Here is a 12491-nt window from a genome sequence, read left to right as displayed (position 1 = left end):
TAAAGGTTGTTGCGTTCTGTAGTAGTGGAAAACAACTGCTGCACGTCTACAAAAGTTATTGCTGCTTCCTCTGGAGATGGTCCGTCAACTCGACAATGCTGTTTCTCATCGAGTGGTGGCTTTACGAAATTCCGGCATGAAACAGCGTGCTATTGCTCGGCAGTATGGCATCACTCAAGGTCAGGTGTCAAAGATCCTGAAACGAAATGCTCAGAGGGGTGTCCCTACTCCAATACCGAGGCCAGGACGTCCCCACAGAACCACAAGGAGGGATGATCGCCAGCTGCACCGGTTAGTCCGCAATTGCCGTACCAAGTCAGCTAATCGGCTTAGGGCTGAGTGGCAGCAACTGACAAATGTGCCTGTATCCAGAAGGCTAGTCAACCAACGACTGGTTCAAGCAGGCTATCGTGCCAGGCGTCCCCTGAGAAAGCCACGCCTGACAAGACAACACTGTCAGCGCTGATTGCAGTGGGCCAGAGAGCACCGTCAATGGCAGCCAGGACACTGGAATCACGTGATCTTCAGTGACGAGTCTAGCTTTCTGGTCTGTCGTCAAGATGGCTGCGTCCGAGTGCGCAGACAAGTGCATGAAGCCTACAAAGAAGATTGTATAGTGCCAAGAGTCCAATCTGGAGGTGGTGGGGTGACCGTTTGGGCTGCTTTTCATGCAGGGGGAAAAACTGACCTGGTTGTTCTGAATGGAAACCTGAACCAGTTCAAGTACAGGGCCATTCTGGAAGAAACATTGCTTCCATTTGCTCATGCAGCCTTTCGAGGAAACTTTGTCTTCCAAGATGACAATGCACGGCCTCATCGTGCTCGCATGATCCAACACTTTCTTGCTGACCGTGGTGTAGAGCATATGGAGTGGCCTGCCATGTCACCGGATATGAATGCGATAGAGAACTTGTGGGCAGAATTAACGCGTCAAATCGACAACTTGGACCAGCAGCCCACCTCTGTGCGTGAATTGCAGTGGGCTATTGTCACTGCATGGCAAGGGATTCCTGTCCAAACCTTGGCAAATCTCGTGAACATGCCTCAACGTGTACGTGCTCTCCTGAATGCTCGTGGGGGTTACATGAAGTTCTGAACTGTAATTTTACTGTCCGTAATCCCAGTCGTAATTTAACTTTTGTTTTTGTTAAAAACATTTTTGGCTAATGTGCAAAATAAAGAGATACTTCTGGAAAACGTACAGAAGTTTAACACAGTACTGTCCGTGAGTTGAGTTCGATATCAGTTTACATCACTTTCAAGGATCAATTTATTTGCTTTGAAATGTCAAATGTGGTTTTTGTTTCTTTTAAAGGTCGCATTAACGAAATCTAGAATAATTTCAACATAATTCCAACGAACTTTTGGTTCTAAGTGATCTTGAAAAGTAAGTTAATCCCCCCCAAAAAAATATTCCATATTAAATGCCAAGTCTGTATTTTGATATTAGAGCATTCGCAGTAATCATTACGATACATTTACGATGTTTTATACTGAAAGGATATTTTCATTTCAACATATAATATGTCATTTTAAGTTACGTTCTATAACTTTACTGCACTTTTAAGAAATATTAAATACGGGTTTTAAAATGTTATGAAATGTAAATATTCATGCAATACATTTATTTAATAATATGTGTATGAATAAATATTTTTCAACCATGACAACTTACTTAACGTCTAATTTGATTGAAATGTGAATCTACAGGACCGGATAATTGATTAAAATTACATGGAAAATATGTGAAGTTTTCGTTAATTACCTCTGATGATCTGGAACGATATAGTATTCAACAACCGAATATGTAGATGCAAAGATATGTAAATATTACCCACATCACACTGAATACACTCGGAAGAGTGTACAAAGGTTTACATATAGATATGAAATGAAGTACACTGCATGATATTTTTTAAACCATAACAAAGTATAATAACTCTCATGTGAATATAAATGAACAGGAGTATTGATTAAATCTACGGGGAAAACGGGACTCATGTCTTCTTTTGTTGTATTGAAATAATGATGGGCTCAAATATAGTACTTGTATTCAACAATTGAATGTTAAGATCCGACAATATGATGCACATGCTCACACGGTATGCACTAAAATACATAGTAAAAGCTCTGTTGATCATTGCAACGATATCTAACATCCTGTGAGTTATATTTCCAAAGTAACTAAATATATCTTTCCATTCTTTCTGGGGGATTGACTTTATCCTAAAGGGGAGTGCTTTGATCCTGGAGGGAGTGTGTTGATCCTGACAGGGGGAGTGATTCTGTCCAAGGATAATTACACTCTAGAGTGTGCTAGTCCTAGGATTAGTTCACTCTCGAGTGATTTTATCCTAGGACAGAATCACTCTGGAGTGAGATTTTAGGGGAGTGAGAGAATCCTGCTACAGGGATTGTCCCCCAAAATAGGTATTTACTTTCTTCTCAGAAACGACAACACGATTTCAATGGAACTTCACCACAACCTTAATAACCCGTGTTGTACCAACGTTCACGGCATAAAAAAAAAATCGGGCCCGAAGGGGCTTTGTCCCCCCCAGTTTTCTGCAGGGCTCACACGGTCCACCATGAACCCCCTTCTGGTGAAACCTAAATCCATGATAATGTACTCATCTCCACTCATTTGTTCCTCTTTTTCCTCACCTGTTGAACCAACTTCCACATCCTCTTCAATATCATTGTTCCCTCCAAGTCTTCAAGACAGCTGTTCACAATCATCTGAGATCCCCTCCAATGCAAAACCATTATGTTTTCTACCCTCGTTAACCCCTTCCCTACTCACCCAACGGCAATCCCTGCTCTTCCCAATTATCCAGTTCTTCCTCCTTGGAGTCTCCTTCTCCATGCATGAGTGTCTAATTGCGTCCTGTTTTTCTCTGTTACGTGCTGATCCGTTCAGACTGCGAGGTCTCCCACGAGCCTCGACTATGTAGGCCTATGCAATAAATAAATGAAATAAAAAAAATAAAAACGGTTCGCGTCATTCTCACGATTCCAAAATGTCGATAAACGTCTTGATTAATCTATCTATAATTCCAGTAATCTCTGTCTGTACGTTTGTCTGTGACCGCTGTTTCTCGACAACCACGGGTCCGATATACTTTTAACTTGCCAGGTATATTGCTGGGGACCCGAGGATGTGCCTTTTCAAGGTTTCATATTAATCGGACAATTACTTACCGAGCTATGTCCAAAAAACGATTCAACCAATCAGAGAGCAGCGAACGATCGCGTGTGCCGAACGTGGAGGACACACTCTGCCTCGGATGGCACATTTGACAGCGTATTCATTTATTTCACGTTTGCAAACTATGTTGGCGTTAAACTACGTTTTAAAACTAATAAAAACGAATTTGCGATTCATTCGCTTTCCTGCGCGTTTGTGCACGCGATGGCGATTTCTTTACCAAACTCCGGAAGCCGTTCGCTTTGGACCAAACCATTGCATGTAAATAGAGGGGGGGGTTCTGTGGTCGTTGCGAATGGACCAAACCATTCATGTAAATAGAGGGGGGGGATTGTCACTGTACTCGCAAGCCGTTCGCCGTTCGCTTTGGCGTTGCGAATGGACCAAACCATTTCATGTAAATAGAGGGGGGGGATATAATTTTAGATAGATATATAGTCCGGGCATGCCCTAGTAATAACAAATGGCGATAAAAATTCATCGACGTACGTCAGATATTGTACCTGAGAATTTTTATTTTCAAAACGATGGGACATCGGTATGGAGGTAAAAGGTAGTATACTGTATTTGAAATTAATAAACTTTCGATCTATGTTTATTTAGTTTAGTTGATGACGCGGTGTTTGAGAGACGTCGCGTGACGTCACAACTGGCGGGAAGCGAAGAATCTCCTCATCGTGTGAAGGAATCGCTTCACTAGCGACGTTTAGCAGGATTTAGGATTTACTTTCAGTCAGATTTTCTATAAGATACAGAAATCAGAACGATAGTGGATCAACCTCAAGGCGTTGTAAGTATATTATAATCTTTTACACCACATTGATGTGGTTAATAAATCACCACATTGTTGTTTGATACAACTTAATACCACAGTGACGTAGGCCTATAGTACGGTAATTGTATTTCGAACATCGTTATTTTTAATATGCTTGGTTTGTTCTCTCTTTATAGACATTTTTATTGGAGTTAATCGTTTTAAACTGAATATACTATAGCGATGATATTAATATCGATGAGTTCAATATTCGATTATTCCTGACAATGATCGATTCCATTTACCGGTGTGTACGTATTTACATATTTGAATACTATTATAATCGGTTTTAAGTTTGAAAATGCCGTTCTGGAGAGGTTACAGCAGGAGGTGCTGCATCCTGGAGCACGCCATCCTTGGATGGGACGTAAATCAGGCTGGCACACTCCCGTGCTTATTTCCAGTGTGGACGTCTTGCTTGGGGTTGGGTGCAAGTACTGAACACGATCTGCAGTGGATGCGGCTTGTGTTATGGTCACTACGTTTCTTCAACGCTGATGTAGAGTTTGCAGGGAAGCTAGCACACAAATCGCATGTGCGACACTTTAGTAGACGTCAGTGTGCTTTTACCTGAAGGTAATATTAAATGATCTCCAACCCCATTCCTTAGGGGTGTAGGGAAGTGTTTAGGCCCCACAAAAAAATAGGAAAAATAAAAATAAAAACAAGTACAGATACATTCAAAGTACACCACCCCCATGCCAAATAAATAAATTACATCCTCTATCGCAGAACAGAAAAATACCTAACCCACCACCGTTTCATCTGAATCTGTAACTTAAAAAAAAAATTAAGCCATTAATCGAATAATTAAATAATTAATCAATTGGCTAATAGAATACCTAAACCCCCACCGTTTCATTGGGAGGGAGATGTGCACAATAATTGATTGATTAATTGTGAAATTAAAATAAACATAATAATCGTAAAATAATTAATTTCTTAATATACCTAAACCACCAGTGTTTCATCCGAATGTGCAACTTTTGAAAACTAATTAAATAATTAATCAAAAATTAAATAATCAATTCATTAATTGACTAATCAACAAATAATTAATCGATTAATCAATAAATCCAAAATGTCCTTTATAGCCACATCACTTGGTCACTGTCATGTCCAAATATTAGCTTCCTAGCTCAAAAGGTGCCTGAGATATTGCACAGATGAGAAAGAAAATAAATAAATGATTAATAATGAAAATAAATAAATAGTAATCGTAAAATAAATAAATAATTAACCAATTGGCTAATATAATACCTAAACCACCACCGTTTCATCTGAATCTGTATAGTCTAGTAGGAAGACTAGGTCCCTCTGCACCCCCCGGAGATATACTTCTAATCAGTGTTTCTAGATTGGAAAAAATGTGTAGAAAATGACTAGCTATGGCCCCAAGCTGAAAAAATGTCCCACATACCATTTTTATGCAAATTACTGCTGCAAATTTTATGCAAAATTATGCAAATTTTATGCAAATTTTTGATGAGGAGTAGAGTTGAGGGGTCTTTGAGGGCTTCATCGAGGTGCTCTCGGTTGCAAGACTGGGTCATTCTGAGAAGCACAGCAGGGTCAGAGATCATGATGTTCTCCTCCTCAGTGAATCTCTCCATCAACAGCCTCTCCATTGCCTCACACACTGTTTTGAGGCAAAAGAGGGACTTTGCGTAGGCCTTTCCACTGAGAACACCTTTGAGAGATCCACTTGTTACTAGTTGTGCCTCAAAGAGAATCTCTGCATATCCAGAACCACGCATCTTGTGTCCAGTGAGCATCCCGATGTAGTTCATGGATGTGTGGAAGGGTCCAATCGTTACTACATGACTAGCAAATTCATTTGGCCAGCGCCAGATGATGGGAAGGGCTTTCATGCAGACACCCAGATCAAATGTATTCAGGACCCATCTCTGACCCACCTCAGCAGTTGCTGCCTCGGAACGCTTCAGTAGCTCACGAACAACTGCGTTGTCTGTGATCGGTTGGTGGATAGGCGTGCAGTAGTCGACTGTTGATTTGCTGGGTGGGGGAGAACCAGTTGCAGAGGTGAAACCCCCTAGCCCAGGCACAGGCTGCAGGCCATTGCCATGCCATGCAGGCACCAGGCACAGACCGATCACAGACAACGCAGTTGTTCGTGAGCTACTGAAGCGTTCCGAGGCAGCAACTGCTGAGGTGGGTCAGAGATGGGTCCTGAATACATTTGATCTGGGTGTCTGCATGAAAGCCCTTCCCATCATCTGGCGCTGGCCAAATGAATTTGCTAGTCATGTAGTAACGATTGGACCCTTCCACACATCCATGAACTACATCGGGATGCTCACTGGACACAAGATGCGTGGTTCTGGATATGCAGAGATTCTCTTTGAGGCACAACTAGTAACAAGTGGATCTCTCAAAGGTGTTCTCAGTGGAAAGGCCTACGCAAAGTCCCTCTTTTGCCTCAAAACAGTGTGTGAGGCAATGGAGAGGCTGTTGATGGAGAGATTCACTGAGGAGGAGAACATCATGATCTCTGACCCTGCTGTGCTTCTCAGAATGACCCAGTCTTGCAACCGAGAGCACCTCGATGAAGCCCTCAAAGACCCCTCAACTCTACTCCTCATCAAAAATTTGCATAAAATTTGCATAATTTTGCATAAAATTTGCAGCAGTAATTTGCATAAAAATGGTATGTGGGACATTTTTTCAGCTTGGGGCCATAGCTAGTCATTTTCTACACATTTTTTCCAATCTAGAAACACTGATTAGAAGTATATCTCCGGGGGGTGCAGGGGGACCTAGTCTTCCTACTAGACTAGTAACCTTAAAATAATTGTCATTAATCGAATAATTAAATAATTAAAATTTATTAATCGATTAATTGTTTAATCAATAAATCAAAAATAGCCTTTACAGCCAAATCACCTGGTCATTGTCATGTCCAAATATCAGCTTCCTAACTCAAAAGGTGCCTGAGATCATGGCCAGAAGAGAAAGGAAATAAATAAGAATTAATTGATAATATTTAAGTAACTAATGAATTAATTGATTAATCAAAAAAAAAATACTGTTTTCGACAAAGTACTTACTCACCATTGTGCCAAAATTTCAGCTTCCTAGCTAAAATAATGGCCCGGACAAACAAACAAACAAACAAACAAGAAAACAAACAAACAACAGGAGTGAAAACTGAGTACTCCCTTTCAGCGTGCGTCATTGCCGAGCCCCCTTCGCTGCCAGGCAATGACGTCATGCAGCGTCTGGAGATGGCATATGAAAGGAGCGGTGTACTATTACATTTCTTTAAAATACAAACAAAATTAGCACAGCACCGGGCAACGCCAGGTACACTGCTAATCAATAATAAAGGCTTTCAGAGTTTGTTTTAGTTACTTTATCCTTTCTGATATATGGACGTTTGTGTTATTGAAGATTTCATTTACTGTCGAGCTTCTCCTGTCTAACTAAACTAAACAAAGATAATCTTGAATCCTCACATTCCAGTTTCTCCTTGCAGCTTTAAGTCTGATTTGCAACTGTGATTTTGGATTGCAAAAGGAGCAAAGATGTTGGGACAGCAAAAGCAGGAGGAGGATGAAGAGCAACAGTCTGACGAGGTTTGCCAACCAGAAACAAATGACCAAAGTGCAATGTACAACAAGATCGAGTACGGTATTTAACAATGCAGAGCACACGGATATCGATGAAAGTAAAAATAAAATTTCAGCTCAATTGGATGGAAATTGATTTTATGTGATGCGGACCTTTGACCTTTTGACAAAATTATTAATTTGCCTTCTCCATATTATCATAATAAAGCTTTGGTGAAAATTTGATGACAGTATCTCAAATAGTAAAAAAAAAAGTTATGGCGTGGACACGGACACGAACACACACACGATTACAAAACGCAATTATCGAGTAGATTTAAATGCAGACACCCAGATAGACCAATTACAATAGTCTCTCCCATACTCGTCAGGTTCACTATGTCAATAAATTATATTTCGTTCAAAATCATGGTAGATTAGCAAACCTATACATTTTTGGAAAGGTTATAGCATAAGGAAACTAAAAATCAATGTTTACATTTGGAGAGATACCTGTATGGCGGCCATTTTGGATTTTCAAAATGGCCACTGTAAAATACATATTTTGTTCGACTTCTGCCCCTAATTACCCTAAAAACTTTTTAAAATATACTAAACCTATATTTTCAGGGACAAGGAATCCAATGAAAGTATCAAATTAGTGCTATGGGGAATGGTAAGATACGAATCAAAGGTTTTGAATTGCAAAATACTGTCTTTATATTCACGATAAGTTGCATAATCGAATACATGTTATCATTTTGTACAGGCAGTTAATAACATCAAAATGTGTCACAATAATTCATATCACCAAACATACACAGGCAGTCAGCAAAATCATATATACACATGCAGTCAGTATAACTTCACATCGACACAGGCAGTCAATGACAAAATATACACAGGCGGTCAATGGCATCAAACATACACGATTACAGAATATGCCATTTAGAGTTCGTCATCACTGTCCTGTGTGTCGTATCCGACAATATAGTCCGCATCGTTTTCACAGTCCGTTCCACACGAGCAAAGGTCGGTCAAATTGATTGGCAAATCGAATTGGTCGGATGGTCGATCGAATCGAATTCGATGAATCGAATCGATCGAATGGTCCATCGAAGCGATTGGTCGAATGGTCGAATTGGTCGGAATTGGCAAATGTAAACATTGATTTTCAGATTTTCCATGTAATAACGTTTCCAAAAATGTATAGGTTTGCTAATCTACCATGATTTTGAACGAAAAAACATAGTGAACCTGACTATACCTTTGGGAATGGGCTAACACAGCATTTAACAATACAGAAACACGCTGGGTGTTACAGTAGATCTGAGAACAAGTACACACTAAATGACGTCACTGGAGTACATATATTACGTTTGATCAGAGAATGAATACAACAACACACACAACATGCATTTTAAGGCCATTTTCCCTGCAAGAGCGGGGTTTAGCCTTGCGGTCCCCATGACAATCTTCTCCATTTTGCCCTATTTTCTGCATCTCTCCTTGTTAGCCCCCTTGCCCGCATGTCTTCTTCCACCGTCTTTAGCCAAGTCTTTCTCGGTCTTCCCCGTCCTCTACTTCCTTCTGCATTCATTTCCATCACTCTTCTCAACCAGTCACTTTCATCCTTCCTCAACACATGACCAAACCATCTCAACCTGTTCCTCTTCACAGCATCAATCACAGGCTCTATTCCCATCATCTTTCGCAATTCATCATTTGTCTTCCTCTCTCTCAACGATACTCCACACATCCACCTAACCAATCGCATTTCCACCCTTTCCAGCCTTCGTTGCTGCTCTACATTCATGACCCATGTCTCGCTCCCGTAAATCATAACACTTCTCACACATGCAGCATACACCTTTCCCTTCAGCTTCAACGACACTCCCCTCCTCATCAGCACGCCACTCAGTTCCCGAAACTTCTTCCATGCACATCTCACTCGAGCAACCGTTGCCGAATCTGATCCACCTTCTCCATTCAGCATGTCTCCGAGGTAGCAAAATGTTTTCACCACTGCCAGCTTCACGCCGTCTCCAAGATCCAACTCAACATGTGCTCCCTCTGTGCACACCCTTACATTTGAATGTAGCTGCCACACTGGTTAATGACCCTCTCAAACCACTACATTTTTGATGAACCCACTCAGCGCACATTGTACATTGAATGGAGTTCACTCCGACACCCTTCCTGCACACAGCACAGGGCCACTTCGCAGTTCTTTCCACCTCACCACATGCTTTACCACTTGCCATCACCTTCGTCTTTCCTATATTCACCTTCAGACCTTTTGTCTCCATACATTCCTTCCACTTGTTCATCTTCTCCTTCAGTCCATCCATACTTTCCGCAATCAACACCAGATCATCTGCATACAACAACTCCCACGGTAAACCCTCCTTTACGGTCTGAGCCAGCACCTCCATCACAGCTACAAATAGTAGTGGACTTAGTACCGACCCCTGATGCACTCCCACCATCACCTCAAACTCACCACTGTTCCCGTCCTTCGTCCTTACAGCTGTGCGCGCTCTTTTGTACATTGCCATCACTACTCTGATCAACCATTCCTCCACTTCTAACTTCTTCAATGCCCATGTCAATACTTTGCGTGGAACCCTATCGAATGCTTTCTCCAGATCAACAAACCCAAGAAACAACTTCTTCCTCTTCTCCATGTACTTCTCCTGCAACTGCCTCACAATAAAGAGCTGGTCTGTCGTTCCTCTTCCTGGCATAAATCCAAACTGCATTTCGTCGATCTTCACCTTCTTCCTGATCCTCCTCTCCAACACCCTTTCCAATACCTTCATTCCATGCTCCAATAACTTTATCGCTCGGTACGAGCCACACTCCAGAGGGTCACCTTTCCCCTTGTATAGAGGGACGAGGGTACTCAGTTCCCAATCCACTGGAATGCGGCCTTCTTTCACCACCAGATTACAGATCTCTGTCATTCTGTTCACACCCCAACTTCCTGCTGCCTTCAACATATCTCCCACAACTCCCGTCGCCCCTCCCGCTTTTCTACTCTTCATTGCTTTTATCGCTTCCTCAACTTCCTTCTCAGTTATCTTCTCTGCCGGTCCTAAAACTGGGTTACTCTCTATGTTGCCATCCCATTCATTCTCTGTATTCAAGAGCATTTCCATATATCTTTTCCATCTTCCTTTAATTCCATCTGGGTCCACAACGATTTGTCCCACTTCATCCTTCAAGCAACTCACCCCCATCACATCACACCTCTCTTTCGCTGTCTGCTTTGCAATCCTGAATACCACTCTCTGACCCTCTTCCGAATCCAAGCGTTCTCCGAACATTTTCCTACATGTCTCCTGCGCCTTTGCTACCTCTTTCTTTGCAGCCTTCTTACTTTCATGCTCTGCTTTTTCTGTTGCCGTACCCTTCGCCTTCTGCCACTCCTTTAACTTCTTCCTCTTTTCGTCAATCCTCTTTCCAACTTCATCATCCCACCACCATGTTTCCGAGTGCCTCGGTGGTCCTTTTGTCCATCCACATACCTCACCAACGGCTCCCAACAGACTAGCTTTCATTGACATCCAACCACTTTCAAGCTCAACCACATCATCCTCGACCCTACTCAGCCTCTCTTTTAATGCCTCCCTTACTGTCACCTCTTTCAACCTCCACACCTTCCTTCTCGGTTGGTACTTCACCCGCCGAGCTCTCCTTGCACCTTTCACCCTTATGTCGCAGACAACCAAGTGGTGCTGTAAAACAGCCTCCTCCCCCGGGATCACCTTTGTGTCCTTTGATGTCCTTTGTGTCCTTTGATCAGAGAATGAATGATCTCTATTAAAGTAGATCTGCATGCAGGAACAGACAGACCGACATATACCGATTCCAATAACCTCTCCTATCCTTTAGGGAGCAGGTGAGGTTAACCAGTAACTATGCAGGTTGTTGTTTATTATTCTCGCCAGAGGAGGAGGGGGGTATTGCATTTGAGTCCGTTTGTCTGTCTGTCTTTGTTTGCCCGCACAGAATAAATATGATTTTCTCTGCAACGGTTGGTCTGATTGACAGGAAATTTTCACCATTGGTGCACCCCACCTGTATAATTTTTTAAATGATAATTATGACGTCATACTTCACGTGGTACGGGCATCATCTTGGAAAAAAACGAAAAACTTTGCACCTCTACATCTCCGAAAGCACTGAATAGAAAACATTGAGACATGTCTCATTGTCTCAATGTAAAGAACTCACCATGGGGAATAGTGTATGTTAATTAAGACGTCATGGGTTCCTCCATTCTGATGTCATAATTTGACAAGTACAAAACTTCATTTGATCAAGATTAATTTTTTTTTCTCTGCAACTGTTGGTCCGATTGACAGAAAATTTTCACCATAGATCCAACCCCACCTATAGATTTTTTTAAATGATAATTATGACGTCATAGGTCACATGGTATGGGCGCCATCTTTGAAAAACCGAAAAACTGCACCTCTATATCTCCGAAAGCGCTGCATAGAAAAAATTGAGGCATAGCTCATTGTAAAGACCTCTCCATGTGGAATAAAATATGTTAACGATGATGTCAGTGCCTCCATTATGACGTCATAATTCGACAAGTACAAAACTTCATCCAATTAAGGAAATTTCTTGAGCTTCATCTATGGATAAATTGGTGGAGAAAAAAAAAAATGATGATGTCATTGGTCATATGGTTCTGCCGCCATATTTGTTTCAACACAAAAGCCTTAAAAAAACACTAAAAACAGGTCCTGGCAAGGGTCTGCAATCTCTGATTGCTCTTTCTTGTTGTTCACGTTTTCTCTTCAGGACTCCGTCTTCCAAGACGCAGATATGCTGCAGAAGTTTGGAATTGTAAGCAAAGGAATTCAAAACATTTATGTCACTTTTC

General features: G+C 41.6%; 1 long non-coding RNA gene across 1 annotated transcript; it reads left to right on the top strand.

Moving 5' to 3' along the window:
* The first annotated feature begins 367 nt into the window (after nucleotides 1-367).
* On the top strand, nucleotides 368-12452 carry LOC144891330 (uncharacterized). Its single transcript, XR_013622855.1, has 3 exons — nucleotides 368-1051; nucleotides 7519-7618; nucleotides 12410-12452. It is a non-coding gene; the product is annotated as an uncharacterized LOC144891330 (long non-coding RNA).
* Nucleotides 12453-12491: the final 39 nt, after the last annotated feature.

This window comes from Myxine glutinosa, chromosome 3 (genome assembly GCF_964187855.1).
Source record: "Myxine glutinosa chromosome 3, kmMyxGlut1.1, whole genome shotgun sequence".
NCBI classification, from domain to species: Eukaryota; Metazoa; Chordata; class Myxini; order Myxiniformes; family Myxinidae; genus Myxine; species Myxine glutinosa.
Note: the sequence above shows the minus strand (reverse complement) of the source record. Positions and strands in the feature narration are given on the sequence as shown.